Here is a 24602-nt window from a genome sequence, read left to right as displayed (position 1 = left end):
CCACTATTCAGCCCTAAAAGAAAAAAAAATATTGATTTTATTAATATATATTATTTCTACATATGCTGCTATAATGTTGTTATAGTTTACATTAACTAGAAATATTCATATAAATAGAAAATCTATTTATAATTTAAATATAAAATGAACTATATAAATAACTACAATTAAACTAAAATACCAAACAATAATATCATACAGTATATAATACACATTTCTATGAAAGTGTTGAAAAACAAAAGTCAGCTTTTTGATCACAAGGTTTAAGATCATGAAGAACAGTTATTTTCAGACTTATGCCTATATTGTGCATCAGCAGTGTAACACCCATGCAAGTGGCACTAGTTTATGGCTCATAATGAGTCAGCAGTGATCAATGATGAAGTCACTAATGATTCTAAGTCACCTTTACAGCCGATATCAAGCTGTATTAGATGTGACAATTCCATGTGGACAGACTCTCTGTTTGACCAATTAGCAGCATGATGAAGTGTCCTTCTCACTCACTAAACAGCGTCACATTTCAAATAGGAAATGAAGTTTTGTTGACATGCCTGAGAAGTAATTGAACGTCACATGCACTGTTTGGCTTATGAAAAAGTGAAGTTGATTATATTGAACCTTTCACAGGAGGATTCAATTGAGGGGTCTTGTCCCTCAAACAAACACACACACACACACACACACACACACCCTGGCCTCTGTTAAAGGCTGGCACAAATTCACCACCAGCTGGTGAGGGCAGTCGATTGGGCTTGGCACATGGCTTTTATATCTTAAATTTGCCCTTCATCGATTAAAGGCTGTCCACTCTATCAACAAAGATGAAGAGTGCAAAGAAAACCAATGGGACAGCGCTACCTCATTATCCAGGCAATGTGCCAAAACAACCATCACAGACCCGGCTGGATATTTCCATGGTGACCAAAACAGCAGTCTGCCAGAAGAGCAGCTGGTAAATGGGTAGCAGATTAGGCAAACAGACTTACAGAGAGTCGAGCACTGTGTGTTCGCTGCACAGAATGAATAAAAGACAATCTGCCAAAGCCAGAGAACCAGGAGAAAATGACTTTTATTCATACTTGTGCTGCTGCTTTAGCTCTGGATGGAGAAATTTTGGCACCAAATGAGGCATTTCTTTGATGTTTTCCCCCTTTCGAGTAACGCTAGTCTTGGCCTGCAGCTGTCAGATGTTTAGAACTTCTGTTTGTAATTCTTTTACCACCAAGACTGTCAGAATGTCCTTGATATAAAGACACTTCTTTTATGTCTTTAAACAACTCAGATTAAAGTGAAGCAGATGCCAGACCAAGTGAGCTTCAGACTAAATTCCTTGTCTCGGTGCAAACATTTGGAGTTGAATTTCTCTGGTGTTTAAATGATGAGTAGAAGATCACAGCAGATGAGATCCAGAGAAAGTGCTTCCCAGGTAGTAACTGTATATATACAGATCCCATCTGCCTAATAAGAGAAAGCAAAGCAGTATGATGATGTGACACATTTGTAAATGCACTTAAAAATATATACGACCATTCTAAAGTTTGGGGTCGGTATGATTTCTAATGTTTAAATTAAGTTTCTTATGCTGATGAAAGCTCTATTTTGTGAAATACTGATTGTGAAAATATGATTTTTATTTATATATTTACTTTTTATTATATATATATATATATGTATGTATTCAGCAACCTTAACTGCAATATTCAATGTCACATGTTCCTTTAGAAATAATTATAATATGCTGATTTGCTGCTCAACTCAAATTTCTTCTTATCACAGTAAAAATGGTTGTGCTCCTTAATATTTTAATTGAAAACTGTTTTTTTTTTCTTTAATGAAAGAATTTCAATGAAATTAAAGATTTTCCTTGTCATACATTATTACTGGACAACAATTTTCATTTAGATTCATTAAATATATCAATAATAATAATAATAAAACATTTCCAGTGTAGCCCAACTACAGCACTGTGGTAAAGTCATGGGTTTCCAAGAGAACATAATTCATAAATTTCAAAAAATAAAAACCAATATTCACTGAACATTTTTCATTTACCTTTCTGTTTCTCATCAGAGACTTTTACATATATAACCAATTTAAATCAAAATTTTAAAATTCACAGATGTATTCATAATTTTGCAACACTGAAGCAGGATTCTCCAGGTATGTGACAATTTGATCAAATCATCTGGCAGATGCATGGAAATTGCTTCATTAATCTTATTCAATTATTGGTGCAAATAAAATGCTCACATTCAGAGAATATGCTTATAAAATGTCCTTTGCCCCTCAAGGCTTCTCCTTGTAGTAACTGAAAGCAGCATCCTTATCTACATCAAGTTTTACTGAGGATAAGACCCTTTTTGTTTTAAAGTCAAATCTTCTACCCTTAGGGGTCCAAGAGTATAAAAAACTGAATTGAGGGTCAACTCAAAGTACCAGTTGAAAGGGAATAAACACTAAACCCACACAACCAAAATCTCTTAAGTGCCCATAAGTTTTTTAAGATGCAAGACAACACTTAAATATATGGCATTGTTGAATAACTGCTATATGGAGATGTCAATGATTGCACCCTCAGTGAGCACCATGTCTAAGAGGAGCATCACGTGGCGAGTCGGTTCAATTCAACAGAGACATTGCACAGACGCCTCTTTATGGCCATTGACGGAGCTCATAAAGAAACAGCACAAGCTGCAGGCATGAAGAACCCACTGACAGCATCACAAGCTACTATGCCTATTTTACACAAACAGAAGGTCTTCAAGCTCAATTAACACAACATTCCTGACCTTCTAATCACAAATCTTGCATGATGACCGTAGGCTAACAGACTTTTTAATAACAGAGATATTACAGGGAAGAAAATAATATCCTTTAATAACACTGCAGTGTTATATTTGGGTTAGTATATTTTTGTGCTGCTCAGTGCTACATGGTTACAATAATAATGCATGTTTAATTCACTGAATAAAATGACTTTGGAGTATGTTTTTACATACAAGTCTTTTTACTTCAAAAATGTAATTCAATTAAGTTCTTTGTCATTGTTCATGAGTATTTTTTTTTTTTTTTTGTGGTTCCAGACTTGTGTGATGTTATTTTGTTGCACAGGTTCAGACATGAGGGGAAGCAAATGAGCACAGATTTTTGGGTGAACTACACCTTTAACAAATGAATTTATCATCACTTGCCATTTCACAGTTTTACAGATCATAAACACTTATTTTGAAATCTGTTAGTACTTAATGCACCATTAACACCTAAAATCTCTACTGCTGCTTCTTGGCAAAAAAAGACAGAGACACCACCTAGATCTTGAAAGCCAGTGTTTGTGGCAGCATGCAAAAATCTTTCCCAAAAATAACCTGTGAGAAGTAAAATAAATAAAAAATCAGTAGAAATGTGCTAATACTGATCTGAAACCCTCTGCTGTGTTGCCTCTGGTGGAGAACGCCTGTCTCAGCTCTTCAGGGAAGGCAGAGATTTTATCTGTCACTAGTGTCTGTGCACTGATGTTTGATTGATGACAAGCCAGCCCAGATAATCACCGCTGCTGCAAAAGACTGCAGCTTCCAGGAAACAAATCCATACGGAGCGGGAAAGGACTGTTAAAACACACTACGCAAAAATGAAATGGTACACATCTCTTCTAAAAACATAATGAATAAGATTAGTCTGAAAACTAATACACAATATATATATATATAATTCCACTGCCTCACTGTCACAAAAAGCTCTCTAAGGCCATTCCACACGTATCTGTGGGGAACCATTACAAGGATGAAAGACTTAAAGCGTGTAGCACTTTAATGCCTCCTTTACATGTGACTGAATACCACATTCCATCTGGAATTTCATCTCATGGGACCCAAAATCAGGGGTGTTTTTCTCATACTAGGGTCTAGTACTGGATGGGATGAGTCTGGACATGTCTGTGGATCAGTGCTGGAACTGATGAGCGCAGCATTCTGCCAGAGCGAGATGTGACGTGGGGGTGGGTGCTAAAGCTAATCCTGCTATTGTCATTCTACGGCTGGCTGAATTTGCTCAGCAGAAATGTCACCTTAAATATGCATGCGAATCCCTCCTCTTTTTTTCAAAATGTTCACTGTTTGTTGAGAGCTACGGGACTATTGTGAAGGGATGAGATCAAAAGATATTGAGCAACTGATGCAAGAATATGGACTGTCTGAGCTAGCAATCTACCTATCTATCTATAATCTTTATATTATAAATCATTACATCTGTCTGCCTATGCAGCCATACATCCATATAAAAACAAACATTTCAAGGTAAAACCTAAACTATCTAACCATCTATCTATCTATCTATCTATCTATCTATCTATCTATCTATCTATCTATCTATCTATCTATCGATTTATCTATCTATCTATCTATCTATCTATCTATCTATCTATCTATCTATCTATCTATCTATCTATCATCCCTGAATTACAAGTAATTTGAATTCTTTAAATCAGAATTTTGGATTTTTTGTAATTTTGAAACAAAGCCATTTTCAGTGCAATGTTGAATGTTGCATATCCCTGGTATTCAGGCAACAATTTGACCTTGGCTACAGCTTCACTGTCAGAGAATTCACTGTCATGGCCAGTGCGTATGAAAATATGTTCATTATATTACAATACGAACATTATTTCAAACACTTTTAATAAGCAAAGCATTTACCAAATGGAAAAATCTCATTTAGAGCAACATCACAGGCCATAAAAATCGAAGCCAATCTCGTCTTTGTTTTACCACTTTCTTGGGGCAAAAAGCACTTTTGCCCCTTTCACTAAATAGGCTGTCTATAATTCAAAACATACACTTTTCCTGGTCATATATCGTCTAGCTGTACTGTTTCTGTGTTTTCTTTCCACTGTAGGGTTATATAATGTGAGTCAGGGCCTCTGGGTTTGGCTAAGGTCCAGTCCCACACAGGCCTCTCTGTGCTGCTTTTTCCTGGATCCCTCCAGCTGCCTTTATCACCCCAGCAGCTGACTCCCTCACATGCCTCTCTGCTCCTAATGAGGCCTTTTTGGGCAAGAATTGTGCCGCTTTCTTATTTTACTTCTTTCTTTCCTTCGTTCGCTTTCTCTCACTCTCTCTTTCCAACTGCCACCAAGCCATTTGTTATCCCCTTTTTGGCTGCAGAGCAGGACAAGTCCAGCTGACGCACACCTGCTTAGTGGCTGTGAAGAGGACAGCTTTAGAAATGGAGAACTAACGTCTTTCTAAGCGGGCCAAATCTCGATCCAAATGGAAATAGAGGGCTGGTAGATGCACAAGGAACAGCAGCTTTTTATCAGCTGAGCTGCGTTTATCACTCCAGCTCTAAATCCCCCAGTAAAATTTTTTTATCAGATTGCTGACAGCCTGTGCAAAAATTACAATTCAAAACTGAATTGTGTTACTTCCCAGTTTTGCATATCCTTGATTCCTCTCTGTTCATAGTGGCCTAAAACACTTAATGTAATACCCAATCATGTGCAACGAATTGGCAAAGTACATTAATTTAGTTCAGTCCCAGATGTTAATAGGAGGCTACACCAATTCTATCCAGTGTGCTAATTAAAATGTGACTCGCACCAAGTGGTAAATTCTCAGAGGGAATCATTAGAATAGTGCTGAATTTAAACCAAAAACCTGGCTTTCTATACATCAACAGCACAAAACCAACTTCAACGAGGCATCACTGAAAATGACTGTGAAGTTAAGTTTACTGATCTAACGCTAAAATAGCTCCCATCTCTAAAAATGCCAAAGCAATTTTTCACAAAGCTGCTAGCTTTATAAACAAACCACACATTTGACGTTTAAAACTGCTACATTCTTGAATAAAGAAAATTATAGTGGGTTTGCTCCACCGCTGTGAGAAATGCTATAAGCGGCTTAAATTATATATTACATTGATTATTATATAAAACATTTGCTTAACAATAAATTGAGAGAGAAATCTAAATAGTACCGATTAAGTTCTCAAACACATGTACAAAAACATCCGTATAATGACTTGTAGGAAGGAAGAAAGAAACACTAATATAAAATCATTATTTCACGTATGTGTTGGAATTTTGAAAGGTATTTTTAGTTGTCTAGAAAGACTATTGATGGTACACACATCAGAGGAGCATCAAACGTGTTCATGCTGAAAAATGCTCTGTTGCAGACTCGAGCAGCGCTGAGACATTACAAGTGACTTTGATAAAGTTAATACTCCATATCGCGCTACAGTGGCACAGATACACTGACAGCCCAGCTATTTTAGGCAACACAAATAAAGAGCAGGTCAACTGCGGGTGTGTGGAGGGAACTGTCAGCTCGAAAAGACAATTGGGCTTGATGGAAAAGCTGGTCCCAGCTGGGTGTAGGAGTACCGGGGAGACCGAGAGATAGGAAGAGATGGTGAGACTGGTAAGAGAAAAGAAAACGGAGATGGGGGAGGGATCAGGGATGCGATCAGCAGGAAACAGCTGAGGCAGAAGGTACGGTGATCCATCACATCCTGCCTAACTGGCTCAGGTGCTTCACATCCTCCCAGACATGTTAGATAAATGATTGTCTCTCGGGGGCCAAGGGGCTTAGAAACTGGAGTTTTAGGTCCCAGTGGATTCATACCACCTAATGACCAGTAATATTTATTTATTTATTTATTTATAATTTTCATTGTTTTGGGGGCATCTGGGAAAATGTAAAGGGGGAACTATGTTGATGTGACAGCGCTAGCCACTGCATTTTTATTTAGCTGGTCTGCACACAAATCTGAGGACTAGAGGAGAAAAAATGACCTTGAGAACATTGAACCAGTTTGCGTGCTTAAAGCAGGTCTAATAAATCCTCCATGCTGTTCTCATGGGGATGTAAGAGTCACCTCCTTATGTCCTACAGACCTCCACAAGACCCTATTTTCCTTTTCCCGAAACACACAGCATTGGTTCAGAGGGTTTACACCAGTATCGATCAGTTTTCATCTTCCTCAAAGAGTCACTGTTGAATATAAATGACTGTGTGACCTCTGTTTAACACATCGGTATTCAGTGAGCTAGCCTCAGGAGCAATTCACTCAACAGAAGAAAGAGAAAAAGGCCAGCTTTTATTCTTCTTGAACATCATAGCATTCTACAGGGTATTGGGGGTATTAGGTGCTGAACTCCTGTGTTGAAGATTATACAAAAATCAACCTGTGGTCAACGATCAAACATTGGTCTGTGAAGCTGGTATTGATCTCAAGCAGGATCCTGGTGCTGCTTGAGAATTTCTTGTGATTCTGTGAAACAGCTTGAAGGAAAATCCCAATCAGAAAGCCATTAACCTGACATGTACTTTACATGGAATCTATATTTAAATCTATACTCTATGATCTACAAGTATTGAATGGTGATCTATGCCAAACCAAGGGATCAGAATAATTTTTTTTTTTTTTTTCAAATTCACAATATTTTGATCCTGTTCTTCCTCTAAATTCCCCCCTCACAACTTATCTAAATCATTTGTGAGACACTTTTATCCAAAGCACAAACAATGAGCTAATATTCAGTATTTTCTCAGCTTTATTTACTATTATCTTTTTTCTGAGTATCTTTTATTTGATATTATTTGATATATATATATATTTATGTGTGTGTGTGTGTGTGTGTGTGTGTGCATAAAATATGAAAATATATGAGGCGGAACTACATATACAAACAATATAATCCATAATTCCATCATAAAAAAGATAAATTAAATACAATTTCATTAGAAGTAGAAATATAATGTACATTTTATTGATATATTTATTTTAGAAAACTACTTTTGAGTAAGAAAAGAAGACTGTTTATCCAAGCCTCAATCAGAAGAGTTTTCATTCAGTTTCTCTGAATGCAGTCAGACATCACTGAGCGATTGGCGCCGAGTCAGCGGGAGCCGTCTGGTCACCCCAGAGAGCGAGCGAGCCTCAGACTGTCAGCACATTCTCACCGCCTCCACTCCACTACAGGTCTGTGGACCGAGAGAGATGTCAAAGCATCCCTCTGCTGCTATAACTTCAGTGACAAGTGCTTTAACAGGGGTTGAGGTGCTGCGTTGTGACCGCTGTGTGAACTTTACAGGCCATGTAAACACTTTAATGTAACACAACACTAGGCAAACAACTATTGTAAATCATGAGGTCATTACATGTTCATTACTGGATTTAATTCTGTAGCAGTTCAGGCATTACAGCCACATTCATCATTCTCTTGCAAATTATATACAAGTGACAGGTGCTTCATTCCTGACCTGACTCCACCTCAGCTTTGGTCAGCCAGGGCCAGAATAATCAAACTCAGATTGACCCGAACGATGGCTGTCGAGTCAGCACAGTGGCTCGCATTAAGGGTTAATTTCATGCACTCAAAAAAATAAATCGTTGGTCTAACTTAATATAATTATGACACCTATTTCCACACATTTGAATGGTGTTGTCTCAACTTAATTTAGGCAAATGGAACCCAAGAGCAAAATTCATTTTGAACCAACAAGATCAAATCATTTTCATTTGAATCATATTATCGTATTTATCTATAAACTATTTAATCTTGTTGAGCCAATTAATCTTAATCACTTAATTTAGAAAACCAGAAATATTGTGTCAACTACTATCGTTAAGTTAATTGTACAACTTTATTTACATCAAACAAATGTTTAATTGTTGACATGTCTATCAAAATGTAATTTACTGCACAAATAAAATGTTCTCAAAGTGAATGTCACAAGTTTCTCTTTATTCTTATTTCAAGGCAAATTTTCAGGTGAAAAAATACAAAAAAATATCATCCAAGATGAACAACATTATATTTCAATGTATATGCACAGCTAATACCTTCTTGAGTCAAGATTTAGTCTTTTGAGAATACACACGTAAGGTAACTTACTCCAACATCTTGTTCTTGAGGGCTTGTACCTTTAGTGAAAGTTTTTGTCCATCCAAGATAAAGAACACTTTCTGGATGACCTCAAATGTAGCCTTGAGTTCTCGTGGGTAGCTGAGGTTCAAGGCGTAAGTAAGTCCAAACAGCATGGCCACTCCAACACGATCTTCAAAGAGCAGAGAACCTCGGTCCCTTCAATCAGGATACCAACGTCCACAGGTTTATCCCCTGGTTGGTGTCTATGGATCGGACGATGTAGATCCCCATTACCATCTGCTCTATTGCTTCTTTAGCATTCATCCAGTCGCAATCCTGGGCAAGACAAATAAAATGTGTTTAGTGTGTAAAACAACAATATTTATTAATGACATTAAACATTTGGGGTGCAACGGTTCAAAATCCTCATGGTTCGGTTCGTATCACAGTACGGTTCAGTATGTGCTATGTTCAGGGAAAATTGGACTACTGTAAAATAAAAATTAAGAACAATTAATAAGAACAAATAATCAAACTACAAGCAACATTACAAATAAATACAATAGATCAAGATTCAAATAAAATCTTGTGTGATTTAACATTAAAAACACAGGCAGTGAGAATAGTCATCGTCATTAGAGGTGGACCGCGGTTCAAGTGCGTGCCGAACCGTAAATAGAGAATGGTACGGTTAGATTTTTTACAGAGAACCATTGCACCCCTAGTAAACATATGAAAACTGTAACAAGTGTACAAAACATAACGTAAACATAAAAGTGAAGAAGAGAAAAGCAGTTGCTTACATTGTACTCCTTGAACAGCTGTAGATGGTCCTCCTTTAAGTATACACAGTTCTTTGAGGATGCATTCTCTTTCCATGTCTACGCTGTTGTTCTGTAAAAAAAAAAAAAAATGCACAAAAACATTGATTATTTGACCATATCATATCGATAACTAAGTATAACAGGACAACCAATAATACAAATTCTATCATTAATTACTCACCCTCGTGTCATGCTCGAAGACATTCGTTCATCTTTGGATCACAAATAAAAATTTTTTTTATGAATTCTGAAAGTTTTCTGTCCCTCCATAAACAGCTATGCAACTGAGACTTTGATACTTCAAAAAGTACATAAAGAGATCATAAAACAAATCCATATAAATTGAGCGGTTTAGTCACATTTCTCTGAAGACTCGCTTTATATTATGAACAGATTTAGATTTGGATTTTATTCACATATAAACATTCATCAACTCGCACATCAGTTGTGGTGAACGGAAGCATAAGCATGTTTGTTTGACATGCGAGAACCAATGAGGTTCATTCTCGTTACACAGCATTTTTGAGCTTCTGTTTTTGGGCATCAGTCAGGTTCAGTTGACCTTCCATTGATGTTTGCTGATCAATGTTTATATGCAAGTGAAAGCCTAAATTAAATCTGTTCATCATACTTTCAAACATCGAACTTATTAAAACGTCAAAGTCTCAGTTGTGTCGCTGTTTATGAAAGGACATAAATCTTTCAGAAATCATCAAAAAGATCTTCATTTGTGTTCCAAAGATGAACGAAAGTCTTACGGATTTGGGACGACACGAGGGTAAGTAATTAATGACATCATTTTCATTTTTGGCTGAACTAACCCTTTAAGAACATCACTAATACAACTTACCACATGAAAAAGTTTACTAAAACCCAAGCATGGGATGCTGTTTATTGCTCTTGTAAACCTGTAAAATAAAAATATAAAAATAATTTTTACATAAATTTGCAGTGTTCTCATCTTTACCTGAACAGAGAAATCTCCTACAGATTGCTCAGCAGCAGTCGTCTGAATGAAATGGCTAATTTTATAACTGAAACAATATAGTAAAATAACTATCAAATTGTATGAAATCAGAAAATTACATTATCCATTCGTATGTTGGTTATGAAAACATTAGGTATTTCCAAGCACACACTAATAAAACACTTTAAACTTTCCTTTATTTTATTACAGTAATAATGAGCCATTTTTCTAAACCCATTTAAGAACATACTTAATACAACTTACCATGTGAAAAAGTATACTATAACCCAAGTATAGGATGCAATTTAATGAGCTCTTGTAAAAACCTGTAAAATAAAACAATGTTTACATAAATTTGCAGTACACTTGTATTTACCTGTACAGATGTTTCACCTATTACATGCTCAGCAACAGTAAAATTATATATACAAACACAAAACCATTCTGAAGAAAACAGGCGATCCTGCTCTACCGACGAAACCGAGGCTGATTTTCCCATGCAATATGCATTATAACTGAAATCAATATAAAATGTAAATGCTGCCCGGAAGGGAAGTTTCGATCATTATATTTCATACAAACAAAAATCAAATTGTCTTTAAATCATTCTCATTCAATTACAGCAACTGTAACAATAATACAACGTATTACAATAATGTGCAGTAGCAATTACAACACACAGAGATAAGATTAAAGTATAAATATCACGTTTAAGATCACAACTATAAAACATTACGAATTTGAACATGTAACAGAAGTGAGGGAATCACTTACGGTCACAGTATTCATCTGTGCGAAATAACAACGCGTGCACCCTAATCCTGTGCGATCATAGTCAAATGACACATGCCTAGTACGCATGTGCTCTATACTGTATTCCACGCCGCCTGGCTGCTTGTTGATTAACATCAAGCATATAACGTTAATTGTATTGACATCTTTGTTTGCTGTTTCGTTTTAACATTAATTCGCAGTGTTCTCGTCTTTACTTGTACAGAAGCATCACTTAACAGTTAACTGAAACAATCTAGTACAATAACGCTTGCAACTACCGCATTAATGTTAAATTATGTACATACATGCAGGCGTTTATATCGATTTACTATGTTTTTTATCGAGTATGAACATGTGACTAATAGAGTAGTTCAAATATTCCAATAAGCGGTCAAATATCCGCTTAATGTTGAATTCTGACTGATTTAAATAGTTTTACTCTCTATCAGCACAATGCAGACAAAGAAAATAAAGGATTTTTGAACTTACCAATTCTACAGCATTCCACCATAGACTGGACTCCACCACGTAATGGCGCCCGCGATAACTGACGAGGTCACGTGGATTTCCTGTCATCAGCGCATGCGCAAAAGTAGTAGTTTGACTCGAATCATTATTTTTTGTTGTTTCGACACAAATGAATTGAGCTCTTTTAAGGTTGTATGGATTTAGTTCAGACTGATTTAAAATAATTGTGTACATCCCTTAAACTGATTAATTTTATTTGTTTCAAAATGCTCTATTTATTTTTATCGAACAACACCCAGATTTCATTTTTTTGAGTGTGAGGGTTTATTAAGGCATTCAGGCCAAAGGGCCATAGCGATGAGGGAATGCCTTTAGAAAGGTCAAGGTGCTGTTCCTCCCATCTTTTTCATTCATTGTACTGAACAAACGAATCCTATTTCACAGTTCTCTGTCTGATTCTGGTTGGTCAGTCACAATATTCAGTAGTCAAATATGTTTGAATAATAGCCCCTAAACTATTATGATTTCCCATATCTGCAATAATGTCTTAAACAATCAGAAGCATTTTTCTTCTCACGTTATAATAAAACCTCAAAACCATATTTTGAAATATTTTAGCTATTATTATTTCCTTATTATAATCCTTCAATCACATGGTCTCGAATAAAAACAATAAAAACTCAAAACAATATTTCAAGTCAATTTATGCATTTATTTGGCAACAGCACGGTAATATGCGGGACATCTTCGGGTCAGCCGGTCACTGTAACAAAATAAACCCCTTCAGGGGCTCAACCTGATCACCCTGTCAGAGTTTATTTAGTGATAATGACCAACTGACTATACATTACCTCTTACATATTTCATTTAAACAAAGTAATAGTCTTGACATTCATGGTTACATTTGTAATTTTACATTTCATGTCTCTGTAAAGGCGCCAACACTCCCCCAGCAATAACAGCAGACCACGATTCATCATATGAGGTTCTCCAGGAATAAGAGGAACAGCGTAAACATGAAAACTGAGACGACAGGCAGACGAGAACATACAGAGGTCAGGCCTGTAATCATCTGACCCAATCAATAATTAACCAAGGTCACCTTTGATGACGGCGAAGCAATGTCACACATATTATTTACACAAACCACTACATGAAAAGACAGTGGTGGAGATGGATGGACAGAAAGTAATTTAGGACCAGTAAACTGATCTTTCTTAAGAGACAGCATTCATATACACTTGTTGGTCACGTCAAAGAAATGTTTCTGAAGAATCTGAACAGATTTGCTCTGTGATGCAGCAAACTCCTGGGTAGTTCCCATTCGATGAATCACCACCGAGCTGGAACCTGTATTATAAATGCAGTTCACTCAAATGCCACAAGAGGTTTAAAGAGACATTCATCTTAGAGGAAACAAAGTGAGCCAATCTCCATGGGAAGGTTTGCGGTGAGAGAGGACCGAGGAGTGTAAATGCCAGCAGTCGAGCGTGACGGGACCTCTTGTGCTACGAGGCAAAAGAGAGAAAGTTTGAGGCAAACTAGAGTCTTTGTTCATATTCCACGTGGCAGAAGGGGATCTCCTTGCTCTCCCTTACTCTGACGCACTTTCACTACACTTAACATACGGGAACAGATACAGATAAATGATGCAATGTCAAGCAATCCAGAGGGATCAAGGCTGCCAGAAAAAAAAGGATAAAGTCCTGACTGCTGGACACCCTGCTAACCCTGTGATGAACCCTCATCAGCAAAAACTTGACTATGGATTGCAAACAAATTTGCAATAGGTTGTTTGCACATGACGCCACTGATGATGTGCAAAATGCAGCTGGAAGGCAGGAAGTGATTTTTCTCCATTATGAATCACTAGCAGTAACTCAAAATGCATGTGTTTTGCGTTGTTTATGGATGCTCAAAATGACCAAACCGAGAAACCACAAGGAGATTTTATTGTTTACGAAAATCAGTCAAGAAACTGCTTGAAAAATGGCTTGTAAACCTGCGTCTACAGTTGGGAGGAGCGGAGCCGGTGTTCTGACAATGTGTGCTACCTCCCATTAAAACAGATCGTAGCATAATTCAATAGCAAAAAGTGCTACCTATCAGATTTAGCTTCCAGCATGATATTTTTAAAATGTGAGGCTTTATTAACATCTACACCTATCCTTACAGTAGGATAGAGTGCTTTTAGCTTCAGACAGTAATATGATGTGTGGGTTGTGTGCAGAGAAATCAAGTTTTGTGCATATTTCTGCAATGCAATGGTGATCATTTCACATCTTGGATTAATTGTTTTTCTGTTACTTTATATACAATAATTTCCAAAGGTTTGAGGTCAGTACATTTTGTAATATAAGTCTCTAAATAATATATAATTCCTGCAGTGGTATGGCTTAAAGACATCTTTGGATGCAAAATTCAGTTTTACTTGTCGTATGAGCATGAATGTTTGTTGGAAGTGTATGTGTAAACATCCACCCTATAATGATACAATTCCCTGTTTTAAAATCCCCTTTCTCAAATCAGGCCGTTGTGAGATTCCAATCAGTTAGTTGACTGACAAGGCCCTAAGTGAGCTGTGAGCGGTCCGCCATTGTGTCGACCCCGGTGCAGGGGAAGACAAGAATGGCTCCTAACTGATTGAGGTGTTTTGTTGTTGGCTGTAATAATGAACATAGCAGTTGTCATTTACTCCCAACATCTGAACAGCTGAAGATGCACAGGATTAATGATACTTTTGTTTTTGAAAGGAATGCGCTGACCCCCAACCTGCCTAAAATGTTCGCGCAAATCATAAATGATTGAGCTTCATTTTACAGGAGATTTATTTATTTATTTATTTTTTATGAATCTCTGCAAATCACATTTTGTGTGCTAGTTATCAAGTTTTGTGCCAAAATGCGGCTAAAGTTTACAGTCTGCTCATCACCTCAGAAGAGAGGGATGGGGTCAGCAGAGCTCATTAGCATTTAAAGGGACCGGCAACAATACAGCTTGCTCTAAGAAGAGCTGTTTTTGACAGTTAAAAAACTGTTTTTTATACTTCTATTGAGAAATTTTAATCAAAGCATGTTATAGACTTTTCATTAAGACTAAAGAATCAAATCAGCTTGTGAAAAAATGGCATCCGATGACCCCTTTAATCTATATTATATTTAATATATATTATGTTTATGTATAGAAAGTATAAATTCCTGTATACTCATTACATTTTCTTTGAAACAGTAAAGAAATTAGCAATGTTACAAAATACTCTTATCACTTGTTTTGATCACTTGAATGTATCCTTGCCTATTAAAGATAATAATTTTTAAACAGTAATATGTACACATTTAATTTAAATAAATAAATAAATATATATTCCGCCCTACAAAGACAAAAGACCTTAACTCACTCAAGTGTTAAACTGAGAAAAAATACTAAAGTTTACTTATCCAGCCAAATTAAATATAGATAAGCCACTTGAAATTGATTGACAACATTTTTACCCCTATTTTGAAGTTAATGTACTCTGCCTTTGCATTGTCTGCAAAACGTGAGAAGTCACACCAAGGTAAAAAGCAGTAACTTCAACATTATCAATATTTGTTTGCTGATCACCATTTACAAAATCATTATAGCAACACCTGTATAAAATCTAGTGATCATGGACTGTCTTGTAGGCTATTGCATATAGTAATGTTATAATAAAGTTTTTTTTTTTTTTTTTACATAACAAGCAGACTAAAAGTTAAAAATGTGAGTGGATGCTCAGGAACGTAAAAGAATGCTAGCATAATTGCTTTTATATTAACATATATGAAATAGCCTAACCTAAAAGAATGACTTGTGGATTGCTGTCCAACGCGTCCAACTATAAGTGTCAGCCTGGTGAATAAAATGCATTACAAAAAGAAAAAGAAGATCTTTAAAGGTTATTCACAATTATTTATTATATTTATGTATTATATGGAGCTGTATAACAGAGTATACGTGTTATATGGAGCTGTTTGGTAGATTGCAATCTATCTTCCGTTCAGCAGGTGTTTTCCAAAATGGCACTACATTGATATGGGGAGAGACAGAGGAAAATTGTAGAATAAAGTCATTATTTTTGTTTTCTTCTCATACAAAAAGTATTCTTGTCGCTTCATAAAGTTACGGTTGAACCACTGAAGGCAGATGGACTATTCTGACGATGCTTTACATACTTTTCTGGACCTTGGCAGTTTAGTTTACTTGTCAGTCTATGTGACAGTCACAAGCCTCCAGGTTTTCATCCAAAATATCTTAAATTGTGTTCCGAAGACAAATCTTTTACCGGGTTGGAACGACATGGTGGTAAGTGATTAATGATAAAAGTTTCATTTTGGGGTGGAGTATCCCTTTAAGTGGTAAACCATCTTTATATAACTCCACTATTCAATGCATCACATTCTCTTCAGGACTCTCATTAGTCCATTTCTCTGAGCCATCAGCACAGCTGGTCTCGCAGGTGACAGGTCACGTTACATCACAGCCTGTTTCTAAAAATACCTGGCCATGTTGGTCTTACGAAAGCTAAGACTTGTACATCATTACTAGTAAAAAGCTCAGAATACATGGCAATGAATCAATCACACTGATTTTAAACAGCAAACTTGCACATTCACCTGCTCTAACAGAGACAACGTCATCCCTGTTTCAAACGACTGTCACTTCAAAGTTGTGACCAAATATTTGCTGACATTGACGGAGCGTGTGTCCTTTTCGGTGTGTTTGCTTGCTAGTTTCCACTGAACTGGCCTTCTTCAGAGAGGTACACGTGTGCCTGGCCTGCTGCCCTTAGATAAAGAACAGAGAGAGTTTTAGCGACGGGGGAGGGAAATGAAAGGAAAAAAGTGATAAGAAAAAGAAATTGTCTGGAAAACTAGAGGATGTGAGAGGGTCAGATGAGTTCAGAAGCAAGATACAACTGCACAGAATTAAGAAATGTTGACCTAACAGCTTGTCCTTTTGCAAAACAAATAGGCACAGGCTGCATGTGGCAGTTGAATCCGGGAGCCCCTTAAAGGATGTGTAACCTGTCATACTACATTTAATGCTAAAAAGCTGTGAGGAAGTTGGCATTAAGAAACAGGACCTTCGAGACAAGACCACCCAGAAACGATAAAGTACAACATGTCCCGTGACAGAGGTCAGAGACCACTTTACAAAGGAATTCAGTCTAATTTGAATACTCCAGTCGAGGGTACGGATAACAGATACACAACATCTTCAATGTAAAAGAGGAAGCACCTGACATTTAAACAAGAGGGTGGAAATATTTAGAGAACTGTTCTTTAAATTTGGGTAACATCTAGCCTGCCAGGCAGATTTGGAGTCATTTCATCATTCATAATGCATGCAAGTTTGTTTACAATTCATAAAACCCTTTAGCTGCCCTGCTGTCTGAGATTCATGGTTTCTGTTACACAGGCGGTCACATGGTCTCGGTGGCAGTCAGAGCAAGAGGATTATGAGAGAATCCACTGACGAAACAGTCTAGCCAGATTAGACGTGCCCTGCGTTGACCTCCACCCCTCAGTGTTATTAGAGAGGACTGGCAGCATCCCTGGTGCTCATATTAATCTAAACAGAGGCTTCTCAATCCCCAAAACCAGATCTAAAGCAATTCCATTAACCTGGGCTTTAGCAGAGATGCACTGGAAAATCCTCAGCCCAAGAGGAGTAACGGCTAGTCCTACTTAAACCATCTCACTATATATCTACAGTCACCTAATCATTAAAACATAAGGGCATTATAACCTTTACATTATCCATAGATTTTAAATGCATTCACAGATTAATATGCATTTTATTATTATAACACACTGGGTTCACTCTGGGGTTACACGCTGCATACAGTGCTTAAACCCTTCAAACAAAGAAAAACAGATCACGGAGACCTGTTATGAATGTTAACAATAATGATAAAATATACGTGTACATATATATATATATACAAAAATACTTGGTTGATCCCTTTCTGAAGACTTAAGCTTTTACCACCATTAGACCAATTTACCACCAATTCACATGGATGCAGTGTTTTGTGAGCAGTATGTGGCACATGGAGGTGGATCTCACCTATTTAACATATCCAGTGACATCAGCGCTATGGTTTAAATGAGGTTGATGGCAGTGATTTATGGCTTCAGCATGAGGTTGTTCTCTCTCATGCTGCCTAAACACAGTCCAAGTTCAGTCCAGTCCTCTGAAGGTCATGCTGTCCGGTGTAGGTCTCTTATCTCACAGGACGGCCTCTTCGCCGTATTCCTCACTGGCAGGGTGACTGATACTAGGACTGGATTCTAGAAAACAAGAACAGAAAGTACAGTGTGACCTGCACAGAAGCTTGACTAAAAACATGGTCTGTATTTCCTGATATTGAATCATGTAATTTAGCAATGATGGATGACCAGCTGCACTTTATGTGATTACTGTCAGACAGCAGAACAAAACATCAGACAGTGTTAAAGGATCTGCATCATTATAATACAAATTAAGGTAAAGGCGAGTGTAAATGAGTTTCTGATCTATAACTGTAACATAAATCTGTAGTACATGATAAAGAGGAAATCCCTGGCAATATGGTAAAAGAGACATTCAGTTTAGTGAGAAACATTCATGGTTGTGTGAAGCTGATTTTATTCATTTGTTTAGCACATGTTAAACTCGATTAAGAAGATGGAGCACACTGGCCTACAGCCAAAGGTGGGATTGATCACAAGTATTACAATATGCTTCATTGAGATGCTCTCTGCTTATTTAACAGCATTACAAATGTGCCAACCATAACTAACAGATGTACAAACAAGAGAACCTGAGAAAACCACTCAACATTAGTCTCAATCATGAATACTATAAATAGGACCATTTAACAGGATTAATCTGACCTTTGTGACCAGCTCTGTACATCACAAACGCAACAAAGCATCTGAACTTGAAGAAAAGTTTAAAGGGATAGTTCACCCAAAAATAAAAATACCATCATTAATACCTCACCCTCATTTTGTTCCAAACCCATAAGACCTTTGTACATCTTTGGAGCTCAAATTAAAATATTTTTGATAACATCTGAGAGCTTTCTGACTCCGCAAAGACAGCAAAAGAAACTACCACGTTTAAGGCCCTGAAAGGTAGTAAGGATATTGTTAAAATAGTCAGTGACTTCAGTGGTTTAACCTAAGTTTTATGAGGCTACAATAATACTTTGTGTTGAAAGAAAACAACTTTATTCAAAATTTTCTTTAAATATATAGATTTTATTTTTTTTGGGTGATCTATCCCTTTAAATGCTTGACTAAAGAAGAAAATCTTGGTCAGTCTGAACACCTTCCGAATTTCAATTCCACAAATACTGTCCTCATCTGCAATACTGTCTGTACGATCGTATTTAAAGGAGACTGCGAGAAGTAGCAGAAAGAGAAGTGGAAAGAGAAACAACTAAAGAGCAGCGAATAAACATTCTCCAACAGTGAAGAGTGCACTCCATATTTATGTTTTTTCCTAGAAGGATTTTTCCTAGAACTCCACTGTGTCATTTGACAGAATGTACAGAAAGTCCAATCGACCGCAGTGTCTGGTTAGCAGAGTCTGTATTAAAAAAGACAGTCGAGATTTGCTCTTGCAGTAAATGATCCTGATCTTCTGTTTATTTTCATTTTGGCCTTGAGACATTACTCCACATTTGTGTGCTAATCACAGTGCTGACCTGAAATGCTCCAGGACCGCAGAATATTTTGTAGTACATTACCACACAGCTGTAGCACAGACGCTGTTGCTCAAGTTTCACTGTAAGCGAGAGATCTCCCAAGAGAAGGCTTCAAATTCTCAGCTTCAGTGTGCTTTGGGCTCATGCTTTCAGGCAAATTACGTCAGAGAGCGGGATTCACATGGATTCAGCAGTTAAAAAACGTAGCATATGTAGTTATGGATCACTACATCTCAGACACCACATTAATTTATCTTTATTATTGAATTAAGGTCTTCAACCTCAGCCAAATCAACTAAGATTTTGAGCTTGAAAATATATCAGGCTGCATGAAAATCCCTTAAAATGTTCATGGTCTGCAACAGATCGTCTTACATCATTTAAATCCACAAAATTCACCACCACACACGCCGTTGTTACCGATTCCATCACTGGACTTTCAGTTACCCCCAATAACAACAATCCACAATGAGGGGATAACCCTGACAGGAACGAGTTAGTGAGGGAAGTGCGATCCAAAACATTCTCGCTTTCCACTCCTTTTCTCCCCCACCATGTGCTTCTCTTTCTTTTACTCTTTTTTTCTGCCTTTCACTTTTTACAAAGTCTGTATGAGCTCACATGCACTTCATTATGATAAATATTTTACGTCCTCTTTCAGACAAGCAAGGTCATTGCAACTGTCAAGGAAAGTACTAGGCCTTCTCAGGACTCCATCTAAATGGGGAATTTGGTTTATCACCGATTACATAACCCACAAACAGACGCTGTTTCTCCTGTGCAGCAGAATCTAAGGCCCATTTTATTTTCCCCCAAATTTCATGTTTTCTGTATTAATTGTTCTGTATTCCATTTTAATGATTTAATTAAATGTAAATAAATTTAATTTAAATTTAATTTAATAAGAAAAAAATAAATAAACGTATATTAAGCAATTATTTAAATTTTTTCAATAGTAGTGTGCTATGAATTTTTTTTCTTACATTTCTTTTCTTAATTTATGATTTAATACAAATTAATCTTGCAGCTCTGGAGATGACGTTCATGTGGAATTCTGTAGCATTCTACATTAAATTCCATTTTAATGGCTGGATTCTTCGATTTCGTCTACATTTTCCACACTTCAGAAATCGTAGGGGCCTAAGAAACCGCAACATTCAGAGAGCCATGTCCGCCGCGAGAGTAATATCCCACAGCAAGCAAACAACAACAGAGTTCTGACCACAACCAAACCCTGGCACCCAAACACATCCTCCTACCATAATATTGACTTCCTCTCTTGTTGTTTCGAATGGACACTGTGAGAGAGGCGGTGGTTTCCACTAAAGGAGGACTCTATGTTTAGTCTTAAGCAAGCATGTGTCAACTGTGGAGAAAGAGAAACAGGTAGGCTCCATGTGAGAAAACCTCAAACACGGCACATAACAGTCACAGTTGTTGTGAAAGTGGACACATTTTCCTAACTAATGGGAAAGTTCCCTCAAAAATTAAAACACTGTGGTCATTTACTGTAGTTTCTTTATTCTGTGAAAAATTGAAGTTGGTTTGGTCATATCAGAGCTGCTTTTTTTTCCCCATACAAGAGGACGGTGATTTATAGATCTAAATTATGAAAAGGAAAAACGCACCTTAAGCGTACTACTTGTGCCATACATTCTTTGTACATATTCTATGCATATATTAATATATTAGGTGTTCCGCAGCCATATGTCAGTCTTGTGTTGGAAACAAACAAATATTTAAGCAGAATTTTTCACTTTAATGCACAACTAAATGCATGGTTGCAAGACAAAAAAATATATAATTTAATAAATTAAAATTTCTGTGTGAATTTGTAGTGACTCAATTAAAATTGTCTTTTTAACTTTAGAAATATCCAAATGAAAAATTGCACAAGACTGGATAAGGAGAGTACTGTAAATGTTAAAATTAAGTGTTATTTTCTGTCTTTTGTTTAGTGAAGGGAAAGACCTGTTGGTGTTTAATGCTGTTATTTTTGACATTTAAAAGAGCCCCTGTTGTGTTGTGGTTATACCATTGTGCTAAAGAGTAAACCACATGCAAGTAAACACTATTGACTCTATTAGCAATGACTGCGGTAATGCCAGAGACAAGTAACATCTTGTTTATTAAATACACCTGCTAAATCAGTTACATCTAGCCTGTGCTAGGATAGCTGGGCATTTCAGCTCAAAACTTTTGTTCAAGGCACACAAATCCATTAGTTGGAAGAACTTCATTTTTCTGAGCAATTAACTTAAATAGTGTTTATGTTATTAATTAATTATTAAGTTATTAAGTTTAACTCTAACTAGTTTGTGGGTTAAAGGGGTCATATAAAGATCATTATTTTGTGTATTTGGGGTAACAGAATATGTTGACATGCTTTAATGTTCAAAAAACACATCATTTTTCAAATATTGTACATTATTTTAGGTCCTCTACGCCCCGCCTCTCTTCAACATGTAGTTTTCTACAAAGTCCCTCCTTCTGACTAACACAGTCTGCTCTGATTGGCCAAATGACCCAATGTATTGTGATTGGCCGAACACTGCAAGCACTTGTCGGAAATGTAACACGCCTTTTCATAATTGCAAGCTTCATCTTTCAAAATAAATGTAAATACAGTTAATAATGTCCTTAGTTTTACCATCAGTTCAAGTCAGAAAGTGAACAGAGTCGTGAGACAGACACAGTGATGAAGCTCTTATGTGTTTGCAGTACACAAGCCACGGAGGGTTAAGACCGCTAGCTATCTGTCTGTCTGTCAGGGATCTTATCTATTCACAATCAGCTTGTAACACTCCAAAGAGAAAGGAAAACTTGAAATCACATCAGATGACCCCTTTAAACATAATTTTGTTAGAAGCTGCCATGCCTCAAAAGAATTTTGATGCAAACTGTAGCATTATTTTTGTTGAGCTAACATTGTTTTAGCATATAATCATGCACTAAACTTATACTATCTGTGGCTTTAAATACTGTTTAAAGTTGATTGGATTCTGACTGACTGTTAATATTCATATGGTTCAGTATATGTTATCTTTATAGTTGTTAGGTAGACTAATCTCCATGCCTATCTGCATAGGATTAGAGTAAATATTATGGCTTTACAGTTAGAGTAATAATTCATGGTGTGAATTATCGTTCTTAATGTGAATAGGTCTTTAATCCTTATGTAAAAAGACAGCTTGCAAAAAGCTGGAAAATATATTGGATAAAGTTGGATAAAATGCAGCAGAGTAAAATAGATTACAACAAATCTTTCATTTGTCAGAAAGTGCTGTGGATCAACAATAAATGAGCATTTCTCCCTTTACTGTTAGTCTTGATAAAAAAATAAAAAAAATAAAAAAACAATAAGTACGATACACTGTTTCTGAAATCTGGATTGACTCTGAAAGTTTCCATTCAGTGTCCAGTACATCCCAATCCTGATTTATAATACTGTACGCTGGTGTTGAATCTTGAGAAGGAATGTGACCTTGTCTTTTGTCCTTGGCTTGCACAGAGGACAAGTCCACTTAGCTAAATTTGGCCTTACCTGTCATTTATGGAGCTGATGCAATGCAATAAAACTGGCAGGAAATCAGAAACGACTGGCGATGACCCTGACAGGTCAAATAACAGTTTACCAGCGATTATTTTATGGGTATAGAAGTGGAAAACACTCAACATCCCGATGCCAAAATAATCTCACAAGGTACACAAAGCAATGCTCAAGGACTCTCAAAATGATTGATGCCTTTACAATACTGACAGTCACATCCCTTTAATATTTCGGAATGATAAAGCATGAGGATCAGTGCGATTCGTAAAAGACACCATCTACGTGTATATGCAAATTTCCCAACTCTCAAAAACAACAGCACTCTAAGACTTGACAAAAACAGGGACTTTCAGTTATTTCTTAACATCAGCCGTTATTTCCCAACAGATTCCTGCATGAGCTGAGTGATAAAGCGAGTGTTTGCTGGTATTTGGGTTTGTCTGTGCAGGAGGAGCACTGAGATTGGCTTCCAGGGAAAGAGCCATGGCTGTTACCCAGCAGCTCAGTCGGATTGATATTACAACAGACCTGTCAGCTCTATCAGAAAGACAAGTGCTTTCTGTTGGAGAGATAACGCCAACACAGATCTGTACAAAACTCTTCTGTCTCACCTATCTCTGCTGCTCATTACGGTTCATATCTGGGTGGGAAGGACTTCCTGTTTTTATCTTACACACAAGCACAGGCCATCTCTGTTCTGACTGTTAGACACTACACACAAACACAAACACACTAGGGATGGGTCAATTAGTCAATTACTGAGGTCTACAAGTAACTAAATAAAAAGTGCATATGCTGATGATAATTATATAAACTAAAAACTTCATTACAAATCAATAACTATATATTTTTAAATATGTTTCTATGATTGTATGACTATCTCTTGCACTGGATCTTAGATGGTTTTTCTGCATCTCACGCTATGTGGGCTCATTTTAAATCGACAAGTCATTATAAAACACAGAGTTAAAAAGTAAAAAAAAAAAGCATGACCGGGGCTTTGTAACATGCTGTTTTTCTACAACATGCATCCTGTGTGAACACACCTTAAGAAATGTGTCTGATTGGAGTTTGGTGGATATACCCCAAGTCTAATAATACAGTTAAAAAAACAAAACAAAAAAAACAAGTAGATGACTAGATGTTCAGACAACCTACTAACTAGTCAATTATGAAATTTTACGAATGACGCATTCAGCATTATAAATAGCACAGTGTTTGAGCTCAATATGGAACCCCTTAAAGTCTTTCTTGAAGTGTCAGAGGGGTTAATTCCTTATAAAAAGAGTGTGGTGATGATTCTCAGAATTGCTCATGTGCTGAGGTTTTAGATGTGTGAAGGACAGCACAGGAAGCGCTGGGTATTTTTGAAGAACTAGGCCCCCGTTCATCTGTTCTACCTCCTACTTTCGCTCTTCATTTCTTTA

At 36.8% G+C, this 24602-nt stretch overlaps 2 long non-coding RNA genes across 5 annotated transcripts in view; both read right to left on the bottom strand.

Moving 5' to 3' along the window:
• Positions 1-8576: 8576 nt before the first annotated feature.
• LOC127950723 (uncharacterized) lies at positions 8577-12221 on the bottom strand. The gene is made up of 5 exons (XR_008152525.1): positions 11930-12221; positions 10931-10992; positions 10550-10607; positions 9679-9769; positions 8577-9211 (listed from the first exon to the last, which is right to left on the bottom strand). It is a non-coding gene; the product is annotated as an uncharacterized LOC127950723 (long non-coding RNA).
• A 3596-nt stretch (positions 12222-15817) lies between these two features.
• The window catches only part of LOC127950721 (uncharacterized), a 48939-nt gene continuing 40154 nt past the window's right edge, over positions 15818-24602 (bottom strand). For 3 of the 4 annotated variants that reach the window (XR_008152520.1, XR_008152521.1, XR_008152523.1), the window contains 2 exons: positions 17999-18222; positions 15818-16713 (listed from right to left, as the gene is read on the bottom strand). This is a non-coding gene — a long non-coding RNA (uncharacterized LOC127950721). The remainder of the gene's footprint in view (positions 16714-17998; positions 18223-24602) is intronic. The other variant, XR_008152522.1, reaches the window with a different exon arrangement.

This window comes from Carassius gibelio, chromosome B2, assembly GCF_023724105.1.
Source record: "Carassius gibelio isolate Cgi1373 ecotype wild population from Czech Republic chromosome B2, carGib1.2-hapl.c, whole genome shotgun sequence".
Taxonomy (NCBI): Eukaryota; Metazoa; Chordata; class Actinopteri; order Cypriniformes; family Cyprinidae; genus Carassius; species Carassius gibelio.
Note: the sequence above shows the minus strand (reverse complement) of the source record. Positions and strands in the feature narration are given on the sequence as shown.